The sequence below is a fragment of the Lissotriton helveticus genome, chromosome 6 (assembly GCF_964261635.1).
Source record: "Lissotriton helveticus chromosome 6, aLisHel1.1, whole genome shotgun sequence".
Lineage (NCBI taxonomy): Eukaryota > Metazoa > Chordata > Amphibia > Caudata > Salamandridae > Lissotriton > Lissotriton helveticus.
This window is the reverse complement of record NC_136067.1, coordinates 257,740,764-257,765,980: the sequence shown is the minus strand read 5'-3', so window position 1 is coordinate 257,765,980 and position 25,217 is coordinate 257,740,764.

Below are 25,217 nucleotides of genomic sequence, written 5' to 3'. Positions count from 1 at the left end.
GGCAGACGGATTGCCGCCGACAGGCTGGCGGTGGCAATCCGCCCGCCATCCTAATGGGCCCCTTAGTGTTCAATTGATTGAGTTATACAACCTCTTTGTTTATTCTGTGTAAATGCAAATCCATACTTGCACCATACCATACAAAGCAAAGTTGTCATTTCACAAAATGCATACAGCACTGACCTGCATCTAGGTTCACGTTCTCAATAGCCGTGGATAAGTGTCAGGATGCAGCCTACATAGGAGAGTTCAATGGCGGTGGAAAGCTTGTTGCATTGTACTGCAAACTGTTGTCCTCAGAGAAGAATACAAGGGTGCTTGAAATTTGAAGTTGCGCTATACTACCAACAGTGTTTCTCACAGAAGAGAGCAAAGGAGATTGAAAGTTCCAGTTGGCCTACACTACCAACGGAGGTCCTCACAAAAGAGTCCAATGTTGATGTAAAACTTGTTGCACTCTACAACCAACAGAGGGTCTCACAGAAGCATACATTGGACCTGGAGATAGAAAGCTGCAGTTACGCTGTACCTAACAACAGAGGTCCTTACAGAAGAGTGCAGTGGAGATGGAAAGCTTGTTGTACTATACTACCAACAGCGGTTCTCACAGAAGAGTACATTGGTGTAATCGCCCTTCCTACGTGTATATTGTTAAAGAGGGAGTTATTCAAAAGGCACACAATGCTGACATCTTGCAAAAATACATACAGCTCTGTTTTGCACCTAGGCCCAGGGTTTCCTCAAACAAGTGCAATAAACAAACATAGTAGCTTCTGCAAGATCAGATTTGCCATGGACTGTCTCCCATCATTAACGTTTTCTTTCTTTATAGATAGATAGATAGATAGATAGATATACATATATATAGATAGATAGATAGATAGTTGAGTTTATTGGGACATATGCAGTAACAAAAAATAGGGAACACAATAGAAATCATTATATGGAACAGGAATTACAATTTACAAATTTCCATCAGCTGAAGCTCCAGAGTTGATAAAAATGTCTAAAGTGTGCGATTCCTGCTGCAACATCAAAAAAGCACATGTTGGCCAAAAGTGCAATTGCCTCATGACATAACCATATCTAATACTTTTAGAAAACTAGTTTTAAAATGTTTCTACTAGCATTTATATAAAAAAGGACAATCAATAAGAACATGACAAATAGCACATGTCGTATTTGTAGACCATTGGCATGGAACATTATTGTCCCACATGTTTTTATGCCTTGAAAATGTCAGATTACTGCCAATCTGTATTTTTTGTATTTCTATATGCAATTTGGGATTGGGTACGTTTGTTATATATGGCACAAGATCCACGTGACCTAAAGTATTAAGTGTGAACATAATAGAAGGTTCTGGGCCAAATAATTCATATCAAACACCTGGGACACTTGAAAGATTTACTCTCTCAAACTTTTTATATTTGGAAACAGCACCCACGCTCTTGCAATTCCAAATGCTTTATGCATACTTTTAATTTTGTAAATTCTTTTGATCGAAGCTATGGCCCTTTTGCGGTCACTGTTAAGGGCTTTCTCCCAACATAGGGGCCGATTCCAATGTCGGACGGACTCAGGTCTGTCCGACATAGGTCAGGAGCCGTAACCGACCGACCTGCTGTCAACGGTTACGGCCCTGCAAGTACGGTGCGACCAAACCCTGTTCCGAGTGTAATGCATGCCTGCATTGTGTAAAGCAGGGGTGCAGTTCCTCCCTGCACCCTGTGGCCGGCACCCCAAGGTGCCTGCCACCGGGTGCAGTGATCAACAGAGGGGCACCATAGGTGCCCCCAGGCCGCCATTTGGTGGCCTCACACTCATGGGGGCTCTGCTGGGTGCCCCAAGAGACAGTTTCCGACTGCCTTTTCGTGCCGGGAATACCGGCACGAAAAGGCAGTGAAAAACTGCCATCATACTTCCTCGGTCGTAAAAAGGCGACCGGGGGAGTACTGAAGGATTTCCGGATGGCAGACGGGCTCTCCGAACCCATCGTAAGCTTTCCGGAAATCCAAGTCGGATTCCATTCCGACCGAGCCCATCAGAATGGCTCGGTTGGAAAGGAATCCGGCCAGCACATTCCGATGCGGTCAGAAGTGTTCCGAACATGGTTCGGAGCCCTTCCGACCAGAATAGGAATCGGCCCCTTAGTTTAGAGATCTTTGCAGACTTGCCATCTAAGGACAGATTATTTACAAATCTTAAAAGGCGTGTGCCTGTCACATGATACCATGACACAAGATATAATTCACACTGAATGCTTTGGACCATGAGCCAATTGGGTAAACTGACTAAACCTTTTAACACTGTTCCCTCAGCAGATATACCCAGATTTTAAGCACACAATCTCTGCTCCATACAAAGCAAGAACTGGGATTATACACTCACAAGCTTTGCTAAGGAGTGCTAATAAACCCCCTCCCCCAATAAGCCTGATTGCATTGCATCTGTTTGCAGCAAGATTCTTGTTTTCATCAGTTTCATGTGGTCATATGGTAAATTCTCAAAGAACAGCAATCCTAAATATTTAATAGAGTACACCATCTCAATCTGTTTTGCATCAAATACCCTCTTGAACTATGTTGCTATTTCAGAAAATCATAATTTTTGTTTTTTCTAAGTTTATTTTCAGAACATGTTCCTTACAGTATGTTGATAACTCATCGGGTTTCCATCTAGAGACCTAACCACGTGTAATTTAAAAGGATTAGATCGTCCGTATAAAGGAGGCATGGAATATGAGTGGAGCCCATTTTGGGTGAAAAGAACTTAGCTGCCTTTAAAGATGTGGATAAATCAGACATAAACCAACTGAAAAGAAAAGCCTCCGGGGCACAGCATTGACACAGGCTATTCAACATTGTGATTTTCTTTGATAAACGTACTGATGTATCCGTTTCCACCTGTGCCCAGTTGGCTGTGTATAATGCCTGTATCAAAAATTAAAAGTCTTGGAGTATTTGCCAGGCTCTCAGTTTTTCCCAGATCTGTCCTCTTTCAACCGTATCAAAAGGCAAAGAAAGAACAGCACAGCCTCTGATTTACTTCCAATGATTTCTTAATAATTGGCGAAAAAGTGACCAGTGGTTGAGTGACCATCCCGAAACCCGCCTTGTTCAATGGGGAGAAGACTATTGTCCAAAACCCATTCCTCGAGGTGATTCAGTCAGATTTTTAAAAACCTTTCCTCTGAAACAGCAAGCAGCTTTACTAGTCTGTAATTTGACGACAGGCTTCCATCACCTTTCTTAACAATTGGTTTTACCACAGTGCCTTTCCATGTGCTGGAAATACCCCAGTTCTAGCTATACAATGAAACAGGTGTGAAAATATCTTGCCCTCCGATAAGACTTGATAGTTACCACAGGACAATTCCTGGACCTGTGGCTCTACTCAGTCTCAGGGATGTAATTGTACATTGAATTGCTTTCATTTGATTTTCCAGTTGGATAGGCTGTCATCACTAGTGTGTGATAGTGGAGGGACCTGCATAACAGGCAGGGCAAACAAACTATTGAGATAAGTCATCCATGGTTTCTTCAGAGTCATGCCCACTATGCCTCATTTCTTTTCATTATCTTTTTGGATTACCTCCCTCATTTCATCCTTGCGGTTGTAAAAAAAACATAATTTTTGTCTTCTGATATGTAGTCCATAACGTGTGTGAGTGGCGTTGCGTGTGTGAGTGGCGTTGCGTGTGTGAGTGGCGTTGCGTGTGTGAGTGGCGTTGCGTGTGTGAGTGGCGTTGCGTGGGTGAGTGGCGTTGCGTGTGTGAGTGGCGTCGCGTGTGTGAGTGGCGTTGCGTGGATGAGTGGGGTTGCGTGGATGAGTTGCGTTGCGTGTGTGAGTGGTGTTGCTTGGGTGAGTGGCGTTGCGTGGGTGAGTGTGGTGTTGTGTGGATGATAGTGGGCTTGCGTGGGTGTGAGTGGCGTTGCGTGTCTGTAAGTGTTGCTGTGTGGGTGAAAGTGGCACAGAGCCTTTGATGTGGCCTGGCGCAGGAGAAATGCTGCTGCTGCTAATTAAATACAAGAGCGGCCGGGAAGCGGCCGGGAAACACAAGTACGGCTGGCCACATAATTAGGGGAGGAGAAGCTGCACAGCACACGCTGGGAGAAGCCCTTTGATGTGCTGTGCGGCCGCGATGCGTGCTCTGTGCTGGGGGAGGGGGGAGGGCCATTAGCCTGAACTCGCGGCAAGATCAAACAAAGGGTGGGAGGGACATTGAGGAACAGATGGCCATGAAAGTGTATGGGCCAAAAGCGCGTGCCTGTGGCCACGTGCACTCGAAGAAAACGCCACGAAAAAATGCGGTGGTTTGACAATCAGTTCGAGCACTTGAATTCTCGCCATTTCCCATTCCTTCGGAATGGTAAAGGCGAGACCTAAAAAAGGAACGAGGTTTCATTCCTTATGCCCAGCGCACAGCTACTCAAATGATTTTCACAAATGGACAATTATTCCAGATGATTCTAACATCTTGGCATTTTTGCACAATAAATACCTGTAACTGCAACATCAGTGTATCGAAAAGAAATATAAGGGCTGCAAAGCTGCTGCAGTTCCCCGAGTTGCTACTGGAGATCCCTCTCAAGTTAAAATTGCCTGTAATGTGAATCGCAAAGCGTGAGGGGATGTGGCTCTCACCTAGGAATTTGGATACACACTCTTGCTACTCAAATGCTTTGTGCTTATTTTTCTAAAGGATAAACAAGCATGCCAAAACTGGTTGATAATGATGAGTCAATGCTGCACTTATAATAAATGTCTTAAGTGTTTTGGAAATAGTTGATGACACCCTGCTATACACAAGAACTAGCTGTCACTTAGCAGTACAAGTGTCTAAAAGGTTTTAATCATAGGGAACTATTTTTTAGATGTATGTATACATATGCAAATGAACAAGTGCATTCCCTCAAAATGTAGGCATCCAGTGGCTGACTGAACATGGTGCAAAAGATTGTTGATTGAGATTCTCTATATATGTTTCTATTTTTGTATGATATTTTTATAAAAACATGAGGCTTGCAAGGCAACTAAATCCGTCTTTAGAGTAGACCATACCTAAAATGAAATACCATTGGATACATATTGTATTTGGACAAGAGCAAACCAGGTGTGATTAATGTTTAATATTTGTGTTTTGGTTCTCATATTGCATGTTCTTATAAATGTTAATATTCATTGAGTGATAACCATGCACTGGATAGCAGGGATTTTGAATTCTGGGCTTTGTGACTTGTACATGCAGAAGTGGCTTATTTTGAATGCTTTGTTGGTAGGCGGTCATTGGCCCACAGCGTGCCATAGAGGCTGTAAGAATTCTTATAATTTGTACACAGTGACATAACACAAAATGATGGCCCACCCCTGCAAAGTGTGCTGAAGAGTGTTGTTGTCCCCAGATCTCACATGTATTCATTGATCTTGGTCTCCATGGGGTTCCCCCTGAAATGTTGGGGCCCCCCTATACTGCAGGCGGCCTGCTCGGAATGCAGAGTGACTTTCCCTAGCGTTTAACTATTTCTTATTTCATGCCATTGCACGCATTCTGCAAGGCATGCAATGGCATGGCTTTGGGAGGTTAGGGCCCCCCCCTCCAAAGCATGGAACCCTGCCCCCCACACCACATTACGGGGCTTCAGGTGCCTACGTCATGCTCCTGTTCGTAGATAGGTCATCTTTTCTGTACTCAGGATAGCCTGGTTAGACATCCTATAGACAGTATAGCATGGTTGGAGACAATGCTGAATTTGAGATATTTGCAGTATACAATATACATGTGAAGGTGGGTAAAGGGAGACCACCTTCTACTTGCTAGCCTAAGATACCCTGGAACATTGTCTGAGTATGGGTTGCTAGATACCTATTTCCTTTCCATACACAAGGTGTGTCAGAAATAATGTCAAGATCCCATTTTCTTTGCTGCAGAAGAGATCACCTATTTGCAAGGCTGAGTTGAGGTTTATTACACCCCTTGTTTTGTCTTCTGTGCGTGAGATTACATTGAGTGTGTTTGTGTCACTGGGAATCATGCAGTATACCTTGCATTATGTCTTCCTCTTCTGTGTATTTCCATTCCTCTTCTGCTCATCCTGCTATGTTCTTACATGGATTAATGTGGGGGGCACTAATGTGAGAAAGGCAGCTGGAGAGGAAAGAGGAGGCTAAGCATGACGGCTGTCTTTGTCTTCTGTAACTGTATACGTATATTAAAAGAACCTACCTTTACATTGTATTGTAATTGCATTTATATAGCGCTTACTACCCCATACGTGGCGGCAAAGCGCTTTTTTTGCGAGTAGCATGCTACTCCGGGACCCATAGAGGATTAGTGTTGAATTAGTATAGTGAAACATGCAAGTACATTTTAAGTGGTGGCTAGGTTAGTCAGTTATTTGGATTTGGAATGATAGCAGAAGGATAGAGGAGGAAAAAAGGTTTGTATTTATATAGCGCTTGTTACCCCGAAAGGATTAGTGGTGAATTGATATGGTGAAATATGACAGTAATTTCAGTAGTGGATATTAGTCAGTTATTTGGAGTGAGAAGGATAGCGGAGGGATAAAAGGGGAAGAAAGGTTTGCATTCATATAGCACTTGTTACCCCTGATGGATGTTGAAGCTCTTTTCTGGCGAGTAGCACGCCATTCCGGAACCCATAAAGGATTAGTGTTGAAAATTAGTACAGTAAAAATATGAAGTAATTTGAGTAGTGGATATGTTATTCAGTTATTTGATAGAGAAGGGTAGGTGGCAGGATAGTGAAGGGAAAGAGGTTTGTATTTATACAATTCTTGCTACACCTGATGGGGTTTTGAAGCGCAAGTAGCATGCTACTCTGGAACCCATCAGGATTAGTGTTGAATTAGTATGGTGAAACATGAAAGTAATTTTAGTTGCAGATATGTTAGTCAGTTATTTGCATTGAGAAGGGTTGGGGAGGGATAGAAAAGAGGGAAGAGTTTAGAAAGGTTTGTTTTGGGGGATCGGTATAGTAAAAGAGGTGTCAGATGATGCAAGGAGGGGTAGAGTAGGAGAGAGTCTAAAAAGGGTTATTTTGGGGATCATAGTAGTGATATGGGGTTTGGGATAAATGAGAGAGTGGATATAGAGGATCTATTGATAGATGAGAGATAGGGTATTGCATTGGAAAGAGTAGTAGAAAGAAGTTTGAGATGAGTCAGAAGGTTGGGCTAGAAGATATATTGAGCGAAGTATTGGCTGAGAAATAGGGAAGTGCATTGGAAATGCTAAATTAGCTGAAAGTGATAAATATATAGATCCATAAATTCATTGAATGTATATAGATGCATAAAGGAGGTATGTATATTGGGCAGCATTTCTGGCCCTGGCCAGTCTCGAACAGGCTCAAACAGGCAACTTCCCTTGTCCTCTTTGCCCTTAGCCTCGACACCCGGGCTGAGATGCCCTAACCCTGGCCTTTTATAGCCCTAGTAATCAGGTGACCCCGTCAGCCAATGGGAACCCTAGCCCTAATACTATCCAATCAGAACACTAGCACTAAAAATCTAGAACCAATAGGAGACCAGGACCTTACAGCCAATCTTAGCCCTAGTCCAAGCACCCAATCAGTTCAAAAACCCTGATCTCTACGTCCAATAGAGGCCCTAGCCCTACCAATAGTCCCAACCCAAGGCCAAGCAACCAATGGCACAGGAAGCCCTAGTCCCTACTTCCAATAGAAAGCCTAACCCTACTCTTAGTCCCACAACTAGTCCAGCAACCTATCACACCAGAAGCCCTAATAGCTACTTCCAATTAAAGGTCTAACCCTAGCCATAGTCCCACCCTAGTCCCAACAACCAATAACACAGGAAACCCTAGTCCCTACTTCCAATAGAAATACTAACCCTAGCCCTAGTCCCAACCCTACATTGATTGAATCACAGACCCAGAAACCAATCAGAACACTCAAATACCCAACCAATGAGGACACTAACCCTAATCCAATAGAAACATCAGATACAACCACCAATCAGTGTATACATGTACCAACCACTAGTAGACCATATAAGGTCCCAGCGACCTCAGACAAGGTTTGCTGGCCAGGTAGTTGGAAGCTGCTTCTCCTGTTCAGAATCTCCTAGGAGACAGACAGGCTCAATCCACACTTTGGACTTCTGCAGGTAAAGGCCTCACTAACTTGAAATCTAACAATACTGTTTGACTAAAACTTTAATCCCTCTCCTGGCCAAAAAACGAAGTGCACAGTCCCTAGTAAACACAGTTTAAACAGCTTACAGAAGCACCCTCTGATGTAGAATATCCCTGTTGCTGGGGGGGGGGGGTGAGGGGGAACTTCTGGTTTCACTGGCTTGTGAACACAAAATGGTTACAACTGTCCTCTCTCTATCTGAGATGTTGTTCTTAATCATGGTTACAGCTGTGGACTCTTCAAAGCAGATGCGTATGTTCAAAGATGTATGTCTAAATGTTTTAGCAATAGGTATTACCCACAACTCTGGCAATATCATACCTAACAAATGCCCAAGATACCTCAGTCACGCTAAAGGCAGCTACACAGATATTCAGCTGTCGGTTCTTCTGTAGGCTTCCCAAGTGTGGGCGCTACACCGTTCCATTCCGGCACCTTGGCCAAGGGAAGTGATATTAATACGCGGTACGCTGAGCTGATAGCTCCAGTTGTAAACTGAAGTTTGTGATTTATTCTCAGCACTTAGACTGGAAAATTAAATTTGAATTAAAATGGCCAATATTGATTGAATGAAATGCATCCCCTTATTTTCTCGCCTCCATGTTCAATGGATGCTGTCTCCAAAGAGGGCAATACTACTGCATAATTGATATTGACTGCGATCCTGGCAAAATGTTCCTGATCAATAGATCACACGATGAGGCTCCATGGATCTTCAGCTGCTGAGTGGAAGAATTAATTTTCAACTTAAAAGGGACATCTACTGCCTACAAATGCTGCCAAGAACTATTCACAGCCCTTTTCTTTGGGCATCATCGCCGGTTTAACATCTTGCCGCAAATCAGAAACTGGCTGCACACATTCCTCATGGGATTCTGATGCTGAAGGCAACTAAAAGGTAGAGTTTTGGCAGGATTGGGGAAAAGATCTCAGTATTATATTTGAAAATGAGATCACGTAGACATACAGACTATTGGTAGCAGTAATCTGATGGGACTGCGACAGAGGGTGGGAGGTTTTGAGTGAGGATTATAGATAAATGTCAAAAATTTGCACACTGGGAATGTGCACCACTCTACGTGTACATGGGGGATATTTGTAAGGAAAGGGCGCAATGCAGCACTGCAGGTAATTTAGCAGCGCCATGCCATTTAAAAAATGTAGGGATGCACCATATTTACAAGAATACTATGTTTTCCATTACGCTGGGACTAAAAAAGCTGCCTGTGCCAACTCAGACACCCTTGCACCATGGTGCAAGAGTGCCTGCATTGCAAAGTGATTCCCAGAAACTCAGACGCCCATGCACCCTGGTGCAGATACCTTCCTGCACATAAATCATTAAAGGCGATTTGCTCCATCTATGTGTGCAGCAAAATGCAGCACACATACAAAGAGAAAAACCGATGAGAAATAAAAGTATTTCTCCTCGTTGCTCCAATGGAATGCCTGCTTTTCAGTGATGTTAGATTTTTGGCCCTGCCTCAGATTTATATGTCCTTGTAATGGGTGCTGCAGTGGACAGCCCATAGCAACAGGGCCGGACTGCAAATACCGGGCACCGGGCAATCCCCCGGGAGGACGGAACGGGTGGGGGCCGTTTTTTTCTGGGCCGCCGATTTTTGAAAATCGGACCCCAGCAACAAAATCAGAAGAACGTCCTGCTTCAAGTTCCAGGTCTCTGGCAGCATGGGATCGTAACAGGTATCCGACCCTGGAGTGTCCATATGAAAAATCACACGCAGTATAAATAATATGTACTTGTGGGCGAGTAGAAGCGTACGGGGTGACATGTGAGGGTCAGAGGGAGGAACCATGCACGAGGGGCAGACGCAGTTTGGGATCCAGAAGGAGGCCTCCTGGAAGAGACTGAGGTGCCGAACACCGAGCCGCTGCAGAGTCCACTGAGGAGCAAACGCTGGGCGGAGAAACCGTGAGTATAGGGCGCAGTGACCCAGGCAGGCCCGGACTGGCCGTTGAGGGCACCGGGCAATCCCCCGGTCGGCCGCATGGGTGGGGGCCGGTTGGGGGCTCCTGGGGGCCGTTTTTGTTACAGGGCCGTTTTTGCAGCATAGCTGCATAGCTGCAAAAACGGCCCTGTAACTAAATCAGCCGAAAGCCGGCCCTAGCAAAGAGCGCGGCCGCCCCCCCCTCCTCCCCCGACAGGAGGGGAGGGGGGCCGGCCGAGCACTTTGCCAGGGCCGGTTTTGGTTCCCAGTCCGGCCCTGGACCCAGGCACACTAACTAGGAAATGGCATTGAGGGAGAGGTAGTGAGGGCTGTCACTGAGCGACACACTTCACTTCAGACACAGGCACACCACGATACCTTACTCTGGCAGAGAACTGATCGGATGATGTAACATTTGACTGCCCTGCGGCTGGCCTAAACGCACTCATTGACTCGTCTTCTACTAATGCAATGCCACTGATTTTCCACACAATTAATTGCCGGCCAGAATGCATCATTTCCTTTAAAAAATGTGCCTTTAATTCACGGTCTGAACAGCAGAGTGCACGCGATCTCAATCTACTACAGGACTTCACAACAGATGAGACCTTAGCCCTGCTCCAACCCCCCTCCCCACACACGTCCAGGCTAGGCTGAGTTGTTGTTGCATTTGGATGGCATATAATTTGTGGGTTGGGAGCTGACAAAAACCCAATTGCTAGTGCTCAATGCTGCAGTAGAGACTTTTCAAAAAGTACAATTGAAAAAGAAAAGGGACTCCATTACACTCTCTATTCATATACTTTTTCCAATTAGCATAAGCAGTGCATTTTAAATAATGTTGAAAATGGACACATACATTTTCATTTATCTTTATATGTTGATTTTCTTAATTTTATGTTCAACAAATTGCTCATTGCTACACAACAAATATCAACAATGGAACAATTCACCCATGCTGATTGCCTCATCAGTGATAATATCTGTATTCAAATATTTATTTTACTAATTGGATCGCTACCACAACTCCCTTCACTGCCATGTTCTAATAGTTACTCAAAACTCTTGAAGTGTTCATGCCAATAAAATTACAACCTAGAAAAAATAATAATCTAAGCCTGAGTACTTGACGATTTCTCTGTCTGTAACAATATGCACTCAGTGCATCTGTTATATTCCGGCAGTCACATTCTGGGACGAGCCGGGTGGTGACTGGTCCCAGGTCTCACACACAGTGTGAATTCTGAGGTGGTGGGTGGCAGCCTTGTTTTAGCAGCAACGGACCGATCCCTGTAGGCTCTAAAGCAAGGCAGCATGTACTCACTCTCTGTGCAATATTCAGCACAGAAGAGCACCTCCTGGTCGCCCGCCCAGCCCGGCCCAATAAGGACACGTTGACGCTCATCCCGGCAGGTAGGCACTGAGGTGCACTTGTCACAGGTGAGTTGTACTGTGAATGGGATAAGGTGGCGAGGGATAGGCCAGTACGGCTGCCACCTTTCCCAGGAAGTAATACCAACACTTTCTGATGTTTGAAGATTCTCCAAAGGTCTAGACATGATAAACAGGACTCTATACAACACTGACTCTCTGCCTTCTATTACTTTATCAGTCACGGACCATCAAAGCAGCTCCTCCACACATTTTAAAGCGCTTTTACTTGTATGTTTGCTGTTTTAAATGTGCACTGATAAGAGGGAAAAAATGCCAGCTTTCAGTGATTTTTGTGCTGAGTCATTAAAATAGTAATTAGCCAGATTAAAAAACAGCCAGGTACCAACTCTATAGTCTGAATCTGGTTGCTGTATCTGGGGCCAGATTTGCTTAAACTGACTGGGTTGCATGGTGTTTGCATGCACCGGGCGGGGCTGACTAAATCAAACTGGAAAAAGGCTACTAGAAGGCGACTGGGCAGTGCCCGTATGGTTTTGTTGAGGGTTAAACGGTTTAGAAGGGACTGGGCAGGGTCACACTAGTTCTGGTGGATATGAATGAGCAAGAATGAAATTCAGCTGGTTGGGATGGCTCTAATGGAGGTAAGGCGGTTAGAGTGCATTGAGCAGGGGTAAATCTGCTGAAAGTGTTCAGGGTTCCAATACACTGGGCTGGCCCTGTCTGTTTCTGATCCGGTCAATGGAGTTAGGATGCACTGAGTGGGTCAGGCTACTTGTGATTGGCTGTTAATGGTGTTAAAATGGACAATATTGTCTGGTAAGTGCTTCTCATTGCCCAAAAGGTGGTACTTTGTGATATTTAACTCTCACTATGGACTTCATTGCTTATTTCTACTGGGGAGAAAGTGCCACTCATTTTGCCACACATTAGGCAGTAGAATGTCTCTCAAAAGTACACTAAAACCATGGAAATCTCACACATAGGCAATCTGAAAATGTGGCTGCTATGCTATAAATTCAGCTTTTAGGCTAGTGTGTGGTCATGAATGATCAGATCAATGAGATCATCTTGTGAGCACTGTAGTGCCTTCCTGCCCTCTGTTACTGCGAACTGCAGTCACACAGTCTGTCTCTGGTTAGTGCTCTTCCATTTCGGGAGCTATGCAGCAGTTTTAATATCTTCTTGGAGTTTCTTGTTGTTCAGATGGGTGCAATATCTGATATTTATATGTTTCCCTCATGTTCATTGCTTGATTATTGCTCGCGAGAAAGTGTCACTCACAGTCATTGAATATCACTCATAATTACACTGAATTTATGAAAATGTCACACAAAGCAATCTGAAACCTTGGCAGCTATGCACAGTGCAGTTGAACTCCTTCCTCTGCCCTGCGGAGAAAAAGCACAACTGCCATTGGTGAGGTGACCTCTCACTCATGAATGGCAGTGGTGCTTTTTACCCACGCAGACAGAGGTGCTGCGGTGCAGTAATAATAATAATAATGTAATCTTTATTCGGTTTTTTAGCATTTGCGAAAACTATAAAAGATGTCATAAAATACAAACATTCACATTAAGAAATGCAAAGTATTATACAATTAGAAATGAAAATAAAAATGCCAACGATTTACATAAAATATGGGTATACCCTACATTTTAAAGGTTGTTTCTGTGCCTTATGATGCACTTAAGGAAATTTAGTACATGGTACACGGTGGTTTCAGAGTCCAAGTGCTGTAGTGCCAGCATAGCTGGACGGCATTGTCTGTGGCCCCATTTTTTTAATAGAGGAATAAGCCATGTTTTTTGATGGGGGTGGAAAAACTTGCAGAACAATATTGTGTGGATGGTGGACTGTATGGAGAAGCCATCACATGGACATAGATCCATCTGAGTGTTCCAGTTGTTTTTTTCCGGGAATGTCACTAGTCTGAAAAAAAGGTTCATTCTGAACCTAGTAAGGAGCATCTTTTCGTATGTCGATATCTCTAGAGTCAGATATAGCTGCATCTTCAGAGACTGCTGCGTCATAATTGCATGCGTGACAGATTTGTTTGCAATCGATGAGGACAGTCTCAGGGAGTCCAAGTGGCTCAAAGCAGTTTGCTTCAGATCTTTCTTAGATATGTTTTTTAGGTTTTCTGGTTCGTGATAATATTGTGGTAACCCCAAGTCGGTAAAAAAGTGTCTTACATAGGAGAGCCAAGCTATTTTGTTGGCGTGGTCCAAACCCATCGTATCCTGTAAGATGCTTTTGGTCAAATTATTTTTTTCCGACAGCCAGACTCGCCTCCAAAGCATGAGTGGTTGGATTTTAATTAGATCTTCAATGTATGAGATTCCCAGTTCTATGTGTGAGGCATAGGTGGAAGTGCCTCGTGGAGTTGATAAAAGGAATCTCATAAAAATGTTTTCTTCTTTTTGTATGGAGCAAACGGATGTATGACCCCAGATCCCTGCACCGTATAGTGCAATGGATTGGCATTTCGCAGCATATATCTGTAATAGTTCTACTGGAGGTTTTTTTCCAAGCTTATTTGAAAATTTAATCAGCGCCATGATTGCACATTTAAATAGATGTCTCCTAGCCTCAACCGCCGCTTTCCAGTTCAGGGCGTCATCTATCATTATACCTAGATAGGGGTATTGTGAGGTTTTTTCAACTTTTTGGTTGTTCAGAAAGATGGACTTGGATACTTTTCTTGGTCCACCAACCACCATAACAAAAGTTTTTTTGATGTTGATATGCAAATCCAAGGCACCCATGAAATCTGCGTATTTAGATAAGGATTTCTGCAATTCAATGGGAGTTCGAGCTAAAATGACTGCATCGTCAGCGTAGAGTAGCGCTGGGATCAAGCGATCTTTTGCTTTTGGAAGGTCCTTCCCCCCTCTCAACATGGCCTCTTCCAGTCCATTAGTGTAGAGAGAGAAGAGGAAGGGGGCCAGGACCCAACCTTGCCTCACTCCTCTCTCTACGCTGAATTTTGCCGTCAGTTCTCCTTTTGTCCCATACCTCACTCTCGCAGTAGCTTTACTGTAAAGCTCCCTTAAAAAATCCAAAAGGGCGGGATCAACCCCCATGGTGCCCAACAGTGACCAAAGCTTTGCGTGTGAAACGCAATCGAAGGCGGAAGAAAAGTCCACATATACCATGTAAATGGCACCAGGTTTAGCATGGGTATATTTAGATGTAAGCAGGCTTAGGTTTAGGGCCTGTTCGATGGTTCCAAAGCCCTCCCTGAAGCCAAACTGTAGGTGCGAGAGGATGTTTTTGTCTTCTACCCATTGTTGTAGCTTTCCAAGTAGAACTCTGCCGACTAATTTGCCCAAAGAGTCGAGAAGGGAGATTGGGCGATAGCACTTAGGGTCCTGCCGCTCCCCCTTCTTATAGATTGGGACCATGATGGAAGAAGACCATGAGTCTAACAGGCCGAGTTTCGATGTTGCTATACAAACTCTTGTAATTATTGGTGCCCAAAGGTCGGGAAGATGTTTAAATAAGTCGACTGGGACCCCATCGGGGCCTGGGGCTTTTCCGGACTTACTTAAGGAAAGCGCCATTTCAAAATCCTGCAGATCGACCTCCAGTTGTATGGGATAGACTACTGGGTTAAAGTTGGACTCGTGATCTTCGGTGTTGGATCGCAGTTTGAAGATTTTTGAAAAATGGTTCACCCACGTATCCTCATCAATAGCTACGTCAATTTTTGGGGCGTTGGAATCGGTTAGCAGCGGGGATTTAACTATTTTCCAGAATGCCTGACTGTCTTTCTGGAGTGCACTCTTGTGCAAGGCATTCCACAAGGATAGTTTTAGCTCTTTTTTCCTTGTGCTCCTGGCAATATTATACTCCCGTCGAAGAGCTTGGATGGTTGTTTTATCTCTGATTGGATTTCCGAGAGCTTTCCTCAAGTTGGTCTGCGCTTTAGTACAATCTCGATTGAACCAACCTATAGAGGTTTTCTTATTTTGATTGGGTGTGTTGGTTAACAATTTTTTTACTTGTTCTGTTATTAAATTGAAGTTTTCCAAAATTTGGTTAGGCTCTGCATGTGGGTCAAGACAGATTAAAATGTTGTTATAAGCGGTTGTTACTAACCGTTTTGTAAGAATGTTTGGGTCCACTTTTTCCCATTTTATTGTGAAACCGTTAGTTTTACCCAGTTCAAGCCTATTCTGGGTTAGCGTATTTGCTATGGTTGCCATCAGTGACCTTTGTCGGGTTGTTTGAAGTTTTAGGCTTAATGCGGAATGATCGCTGAGGTTGTTTTCCAAGATTAACATACTGTTAAGTTGATCTTTCAATGCTTCAGTGACAATTACATAGTCCACGGTGGTTTCGTGGCCCCTTCCTCTGTAAGTGGGTTCTAGCCTATTATTAAACTTTTGGATGGGATTAATAATTTGCAGATCCAGATCAGAAAGTATTCTATTCATGGTTTGCCCCACTCTTGAGTGGATAAAGTGGACAAGGGGGTTATCGTGTTCGTCTACCAATCCACAATTGTCATTGTTAGAGCAAGGATGAAGGTTAAAATCTCCTCCCCAGATTACATGGGAATTTTCTTTTTTTCTGTTTAGGATGACAATGTTCAACTATTTTTTCTTCAATTCGTGAAAGAACGACTATGAAGTTATCATCCTCTAGGTTGTTATATATGTTGATTATTGTAATGGGGAGATTTTTACCAATTATTAGGGTGAGGATCTGGAAATTCGGTAGTAAATCTGCCTTGTAAATCTTTGTGTCAGCAATTGTATTTGCCAGGTAGATTACCAGTCCCCCTTTGGGTCTGCCTGAGGTGCTGGGAAGGGCTAGAGATGTAAATGTCCTGTACCCCATGAGGTGAAGGGGGGTCGTTGCCCAAGTCTCTTGTAGGCAGATGATTTGTGTATGCTTCAAGAAGCCGGCAGCCGAACCATCCTCGATTTTGTTTCTGAGGCCAGCCACATTCCAAAAAACTATCGAAAGGTGGGTAGATGTATTGTCTGAGGCTGTGTTTTTCATTTGTGAAGGGGCGGGAGGGGAGGTGCGAGGATCCGGAGTTATTCGAGAGGCCTCCGGACTTTTGATTTTTGGTCAATCGACCATTTCCAGGCCGCTGAACCTGTTCGTGGTCGATATACCTCGCCAGTTTTGTCCATTGGTGTTATCTCTGTAGTTGGATCCATATAATTGATGAGGTGGTCTCTCCCACTGCTCCCAAGTTCTAGATCTGTTTTGCGGGCCCACGAACTGCCAAGGTACTTCTCTCTGCTGGTGATTTCGATTTACTAACCACCAGGAGTCATCATGGTTGCTATAACACGGTGGTAGCCTTGGCCCAGCGACCTCTAGCTCCCACGGCTGCGGAATTGGTTTCCGCCAGATGTTATCAGTGTGGCGAGTATGATTGTGGGTGTTATACCTTTTTGGGTAGAAGTAGGACAACGATCTTGTTGCGATCCCCCCCGAGGTGCTGTTGAATTCCCCGGAGCAGATGTACTCGGCTATACTGGGATCCTCAAAGGTGATTACGATGCAATCACCCCGGAGAGTTTTTTTCCTGTAACCTACCCACAGGGTCCGACATACTGACGCTATTCTGCTGTTCCAGGGGGGCGGGACGGGGCGGTTTGTATTCAACCAATGCTGAACCTTGTTCTGTAGAGACCAATTGGGTTCAGTTCCCTCACCTGTGAGTTCGGGTACCCCTGTCATAACTACCACGTATGGAGATGCCTCAGGTGGCATATTTAGAGTAGGTCTTTGATCAATAGGCCTTCCTGGGGCACTTTTTGGTTTTGGTGGATTTGTGTTTATTGCGGCAGGGGTACTAGGAACGGGTGTGTTTATAGTTGGGGTGGTTGCTGTTGGAGTTAATTGGCAGTTGGTTTGTAAGGAAATGGTCAAGGGCTTGGGAACTGGTTTTTGTGCAACAGGAGGATTAGCTGGTTTTAGAAGGGCTGGTATAGATTGTGTTTTGGACTGTGGGGGAGGTAAAGTTACAGATTTCTTAACTGCAGGAAGAGTAATCGTGGAACTTTGGGGTGGTTTTGGATGAGATTGTAAGGGAATATGTTTAAGAGAGCCTAAAATTTTTGTTACTTGACTCTCAATATTGGTGAGTCTGGATTCTAGTGGGCGAATGTATGAATTCAGGAGAGAGGCTATCTCCTTAATTAGCCTCGCTAGTTCTCTCTCTCTACCTGATTGCTGTGGGGTTGAGGGTTCTGGAGTTAAAGAATCTTGTAAATCGTGTGGTAAGTGATGCACTATTACAACATTATTTGTTGGGGGAACAGAGTGATGGGATAGTGTTGGATAGTTTGTGTCATCGACCAAAATTGCATGATCGGTTGCTTTGGTATTTTCGGTGAGTTCAGAATTTTTCCTTACATTCCTTTTCTTTATAGCTCCCTCCCGCCTCCCTCTCATTTGCCTCGTTTCTTCAGGCGTTGGATCAGGGAAAATGTCAGGGGTTTTTTCCAGATCGCTTTCTGTAAAAGTTACTGAGATTTGTGATGCTGAAAGGTCAGGGCCCGATGTAGGTAAAACGCATTTACCGATTTTAAAATACCGATCCGTACCGAATCGGTATTTCAAAATCGGAAAATGATATGTAGGAAATAATCATCGGAAAAATACCGAATCGGTAGCATTCGGTATCGAGAGTCGATACGTACCGAATCGGCAACTACCGATTCGGTATAGGCCGGGTCGGACAAGTCCGAATCGGAAAAAAAAAATGCGGAACCAACCAAATCGGTAAACGCCGAATCGGAATAATAAATACGCCCCATGGGCCGAAAGGCCAATAGGAAGACATTATACATTCCGAATCGGTATTTACCGAACACATTCGGAAAATACCGAATCGGAAAATACCGATTCGGAGAATGCCGTTTTGCCGAGCTGGTTGAGTGACACTGAAGACATCAGCCAATGAGCTGTAAGCACCCTCCCCCACAGGGTGTGGCAACCCAGGCAGGTGCAACTCATCAGAACTTTCTGGAAAGCTGCCTGAGCTGAGCAAACACAGAGAGAGCAGCATTGTGAGCAGGATCCCTGAGAGACATGGACACCAGCACAGAGAGCCAGAAGGCAGGGCGTAAGCGCAATCCTAAATTCAGCACCATGGAGCTACAAACTTTGGTGGAGGAGGTGGTGAGGGTGCACACCCAGCTATATGGCAGGCAGTCCCTGACTGTCCCGGAGAGCACCAAGAGGAGGCTGTGGATCGACATCGGGGAGAAAGTGAATGCAGTTGGTGTCACCCACAGGAGCCTAGACGACCTCAAGAAGAGGTTTTATGACATCCGTGGCGTGACCAAGCGCAAACTGGCCGACCTGCACAAGCAGGCTGGACTCACTGGAGGAGGAACAAACCGTGCGCCACCCCTCACTCAGCTGGAGGAACTAGTGGCGACCACCATCGAGAGGGCCAGTGTCGTGGGAATTGGGGACCTGGATAGCTCATCCCGAGCTACAGCTACAGGTAAGAAGCATGCGCAACTTGACACACCATACCAGACACCTCCCCTACAGACCCAATGCACAACCAAACCCCAGGCCAGTACTGCTAGCAACAGACATGAGCAATGCATCTAGCTAAATGTACTCAGCAAAAGTTACCAAAAATGCCACAGCAGGAGCATGAGATAAATAACTGTAATACAGCATCAACGTGTTTGTAATGAGACGTGCAATGCTTTAATAGTTGTGACTGGAACACATTAGCACCCACTTGACAAATGCTTCTTTGTACCTAGGGGCACCATCAGGCGGGGGAGCAGCATCAGCTCCAGCACCAGCTCCAGCACCAACAGCCAGTGCGGCGGTGGCAAGCACCAGTACAGCAGCACAGGTGGAGGAGGACAACAGCTGTGCCCTGGCAAATGAGGAGGACACAGGACATTCCCTCACAACTCCACACTCCCCCCGACTGTCTCAGTCTCAGTCGCCCTCATTGGTATTCTCCCCGGACAACACACCACCACAGAGCCACCCTGCACCTGCCACTTCCCCGGCCCGGAGGAGAATAGTGGCTCCATTAGTCATCATGGAGGGGGCAGCGGGTCAGGCTCCTGCACAAGACCCCGTGACACCAGCGACACCAGAGCACACACAGCAGGGCAGCAGAATTCCACGTAGGCCACGTGCTACCAGCAGCCCAATACCAGCACCGGGAGGCAGCGTCTTCGCAGGGCTGGAGACCAGCATGGTCACAATACAGAGGATGCAGGCGAAATCCATCCTGGCCTGCCATCGCCAGTTGCGCCTGCACAACCTGCAGATGGGTGAGATGACACAGGGCTTCAAGACCTTCGTTGACAGCAACAAGGAAATAGCAACATCAATTGGCCGAATGACCACTGCCATCACCCAGCTCTGCACCAGGTTGGATGACCATGAGCTGAGTCGTCGCAGGGATGCAAGAGTCACGAACAGGTCACTCAACCGCCTTGCGGCTGCGACTGCCCAGCTATGCCAACGTGGGGCAAACATGGAGGCCAGCCTCACACAGAACATGTCCGAGGTCACTAGGGGCATGGGCCGTATAACAACAGCCATGGAGACACTACTCATCTCCAACACCGTAGTGAATCCCGTCCTGGGCGAGGCTGGGGACAGCAGCAGCCGCAGCAGCCCGGCCAGCGCTGCGTCAGAGCCGCGCCGGAGCACCAGGCGCTCAGCTGAGGCTGCAGGGCATTCTGAAGGGGGTGAGGTTCATCCCAGTGGGCCTGCTAAGCGCAGCAAAAAATAGGACTGCCACTGCGGGTGAGGCAACCCGGACATTGGACATTCCTACCCCTTGTTGTTTAACTTTTCTTTTGTTGCACATCAGTGCAGTAACGTTGATGCAACATTATTAAATTTAATTTCTGAACACATACATTGACCTGTTTGTGCATCTGTACTCACTCAGAAATAGTTGTCTGTGATCTCCTGACGCCTGTATCTGCCGTCAGATGGTGCAGAGACTCCAGCAGGTAGTGGTAGTGGGACAGCATTGTCATCGTCAGGGTCCTCGTAGTCGGATAACTCTACCTCAGTGCCTTTCCTGACTGCAAGGTTGTGCAACATTGCACAGACAGCAATAATCTTGCAGCAGGTGATGGGGGTATATTGCCTTGCACCTCCGCTCTTGTGCAGACATCTGAACCTGCTCTTCCAGATGCCAAAGGTCCTTTCCACTACGTTCCTCGTGCTTTTGTGTGCACGGTTGTACCTCCTTTGGCTGGGTGTTGAGGGGTTGAGGTAAGGTGTGAGAATGAACGAGCGTAGGGCATATGCACTGTCGCCTGGAAGGAGAAGGGGTAACATTACTCACATGCATACATGTATTTCACACTGCAATTTTGGTAATGGGGGTCTGACACTGTGTCTTACCTAGGAGGTACCCTTCGCCAAATTCCCCTGCCATCAGCCGTGCATAAATCCCGCTACTCTGGAAGATATAGGAGTCATGGGTACTCCCCGGAAACTTTGCAACCAGGTCAGTGATCACACACTTGGCATTGCATATCACTTGCACATTTATGGTGTGCCGTGACTTCCGATTGCGGTATACGTATTCGGTGTCAGCAGGGGGGCAAATCGGTATGTGTGTGCCATCTATGCAGCCAATGATGTGGGGGAATCTTGCCATCTGATAGAATTCAGCTTTTGTCTGTGCCAGTTCTGCATGGGTGGAAGGGAAGGAAATGTAGTGGGCCATCCTCTGGATCATGGCATCAAGGAACTTGTGGAAGAACCTTGACAGGCTGCTCTGGGTCACCCCTCCTGCCACAGCAACTACACTTTGATAGCTGCCAGACGCCAGCAGGTGTAGGCAGCATAGCACCTGCACCTGCACAGGGATTGCATGTGCCCTTGGGGTGGTGTGCTGCAACAGGGGTTGGAGGTCCCTGATGAGGTCTCTGATGGTGTCTGCCTCCAGCCTGTACCTCTGTAGGATCTCTGGATCTGTCAGCATGCACAGGGTCACCCTCTGCCTGTACACCTGCTCCTCTCTCTGCCATTCCCTCTCTCCTTCCTGCTGTAGCCGTAGCCGTCTAGCTATGACATAGAAAGCTGCCATGTTGCAAGTAGAACTGCATTTTGGGTCCTTTTTTATAGGTTGCACCTGGTTACCACCTGATTCCAATCCATGGTAATTTCCGACTCAGAAATACCGATTTTTGAGCAAAATCGGTATTTCTGTGCTTACCTACATCTCAATCTTAGGGTTTTCGCATGGAATCGGATTTTCACCGAATCGGAATATATACCAATTCGGCGATTTTACCGAATCGGAAAGTCACCGAGTCGGTCGGATTCCGATTCGGAAAAATGTAGGAATCGGAAAAATCTCCGAATAGGTAATCTACCGATTCGGAGATTTTTTCCGATTACTACTTTTTTCCGATTCGGAATCCGACCGACTCGGTGACTTTCCGATTCGGTAAAATCGCCGATTTCGCTGGATTTCGGCCTCCTACATCCCGTTGTCTGTATTCCGATCGGTAACGGCCGAAAATACCGATTTTCGGCCGTTACCGACCGACCTACATCGGGCCCATATATTATTTGGAAGACGAAGCCTATTTGCGATCACCACGGTTTGGCTAGGTACTGACTGTACTTCTGGGGTTTTTGCGGTTGCCAGTAGTCCCAGTGAGGATCGACGAGCGATTTCAAGTTCAGTTGAGACTCTCCTCTCAATTAGACTTATGCTTTGGTCGATAAATGTGTTTGCTTTAGCTAAAAAGTCATCCATTGGGCCCAATAGTATTTCTCCTATACCATTCTTTTTTGGTTTTTTCTGCTTGCTAGATCTTGTATTCATTCTTGTGGTCACTTTCCAATATTTAAGCGTTAGGAGCTCTTTTTATGTTAACTATTAAGTTATAAGAGTATTCAATTAAGATGGTTAATACCTGTGTTGGAACGACCAGGATGTAGGACTTAAGGGGGTGGGCCGGACCGGACTCTCACGTTCTCGAACGGCCTCAAACGGCCCGCTCTTCGCCCCGGGCTCCGACCCGCGCGCGTCCCGCTGCGCGGAGGAAGTAGTATAAGTTATATACTTCTGGGCGGTGGGCGTGTCTATGGGCGTCTCCGCCGGGGGAAGAGGAACCAGCTGTGCAACGTGGAGGTTGCTGGTCCTCGCAGTCCCCCGGCTTGTTGGTGGTGAGTTCAATTGCCTAGCCTCGACCCAGGGGACTCAAGCTGGGAGCGCTGTGCACGCCCTGCCGATTGCAGGGCTCGCTCACACCAGCGAGTCCTCGTAGAGGGGAGGCGGCACGCAGACAAAACGGGAACAAAAGGCAAACGGAGCTCTGCTCCCTCCGTGGACAGTGCAAGCAGCATGCTACTGTGGTCAGCTGAGTGAGAGGCACCCGCGAAGCGGGTGTCACGAAAGGTAATAGGCTGATGGGCGTGTCCGTGGGCGTCTCCGCCGGGGGAAGAGGAACCAGCTGTGCAACGTGGAGGTTGCTGGTCCTCGCAGTCCCCCGGCTTGTTGGTGGTGAGTTCAATTGCCTAGCCTCGACCCAGGGGACTCAAGCTGGGAGCGCTGTGCACGCCCTGCCGATTGCAGGGCTCGCTCACACCAGCGAGTCCTCGTAGAGGGGAGGCGGCACGCAGACAAAACGGGAACAAAAGGCAAACGGAGCTCTGCTCCCTCCGTGGACAGTGCAAGCAGCACGCTACTGAGGTCAGCTGAGTGAGTGGCACCCGCGAAGCGGGTGTCACGAAAGGTAATAGGCTGATGGGCGTGTCCGTGGGCGTCTCCGCCGGGGGAAGAGGAACCAGCTGTGCAACGTGGAGGTTGCTGGTCCTCGCAGTCCCCCGGCTTGTTGGTGGTGAGTTCAATTGCCTAGCCTCGACCCAGGGGACTCAAGCTGGAGCGCTGTGCACGCCCTGCCGATTGCAGGGCTCGCTCACACCAGCGAGTCCTCGTAGAGGGGAGGCGGCACGCAGACAAAACGGGAACAAAAGGCAAACGGAGCTCTGCTCCCTCCGTGGACAGTGCAAGCAGCACGCTACTGTGGTCAGCTGAGTGAGTGGCACCCGCGAAGCGGGTGTCACGAAAGGTAATAGGCTGATGGGCGTGTCCGTGGGCGTCTCCGCCGGGGGAAGAGGAACCAGCTGTGCAACGTGGAGGTTGCTGGTCCTCGCAGTCCCCCGGCTTGTTGGTGGTGAGTTCAATTGCCTAGCCTCGACCCAGGGGACTCAAGCTGGGAGCGCTGTGCACGCCCTGCCGATTGCAGGGCTCGCTCACACCAGCGAGTCCTCGTAGAGGGGAGGCGGCACGCAGACAAAACGGGAACAAAAGGCAAACGGAGCTCTGCTCCCTCCGTGGACAGTGCAAGCAGCACGCTACTGTGGTCAGCTGAGTGAGTGGCACCCGCGAAGCGGGTGTCACGAAAGGTAATAGGCTGATGGGCGTGTCCGTGGGCGTCTCCGCCGGGGGAAGAGGAACCAGCTGTGCAACGTGGAGGTTGCTGGTCCTCGCAGTCCCCCGGCTTGTTGGTGGTGAGTTCAATTGCCTAGCCTCGACCCAGGGGACTCAAGCTGGGAGCGCTGTGCACGCCCTGCCGATTGCAGGGCTCGCTCACACCAGCGAGTCCTCGTAGAGGGGAGGCGGCACGCAGACAAAACGGGAACAAAAGGCAAACGGAGCTCTGCTCCCTCCGTGGACAGTGCAAGCAGCACGCTACTGTGGTCAGCTGAGTGAGTGGCGGTGCAGTAGTTGGATTGAATTTAGTAGTGCATGTGCCTCACACATGCACTTCTAAATTCAACCCAAGTTTACATACAAGTCCAGCCAGCTTCTGTACTCTGTGTGCGCAGGGACAGGGTGCCGTGCAGCTTGTGCGTGCAGGCTGTGGCCCGCGTACACTTACTTTAGGCATAATGACTGGATAACCTGGTGCTCTTTAAGGTAATCATGTACTATTTACTGTGCTTTAAAATTTAGTACAATTAAATTTGTAATGAAAAATGTGCTGTAAAATGCACTGTTTTGGTCTGTCTTTTTCCAAAATTTTCTTGAGGGAGAACCACCCCAAAACCCCCTAGTAGTGGTCAGGCTCACACGCTACACGCCGTATGGGGGCTGCTCTGGAAAAATGTGCCAGGGCTGCTTTCAGTTCCCAGTCCGGTCCTGCATAGCAACACCCATTGTATTCTCCTTTCAGACAGATATCTTCATGAAATGGTACAATATTTGCAAAGCGGTGTTAAGACACGCAAAGTGGCTTAACACGGCATTGTAAATATGGAGCTGGGTATTGCCCCATTGGAGCATCTTGAAAAATGACGCTCCGGTGGTGCACTGCCCTTGTAAATATAACCCATGGTATGTAAAGGTCAAACGTACACCTCTCCTTGAGAGCCTATCTAGAAGCTAAGGGATGTAAGCCAGTAAATCTGTTCATGATTATATTTGAAGTACTGACATGAACGAGTAACATAATGTTGGTCATGTGGAGTGCCATGCATGTAATGCCACAAATAAATAAGCAATAATGAGAGGTAACAACATTCCCACCCATTTTCGCATATTTATTTACACATAATCACCATGAGCCTTTTGCTGGTGGTAATGTGACATAACATTTGATTTTAGCGCATCAAAGATCATGAACATCCATTTACCAAATCAACTGAGGTAGCATAAGTGACCACACACACTCTTTTGGACCTCAGTGGCATCATGGGAA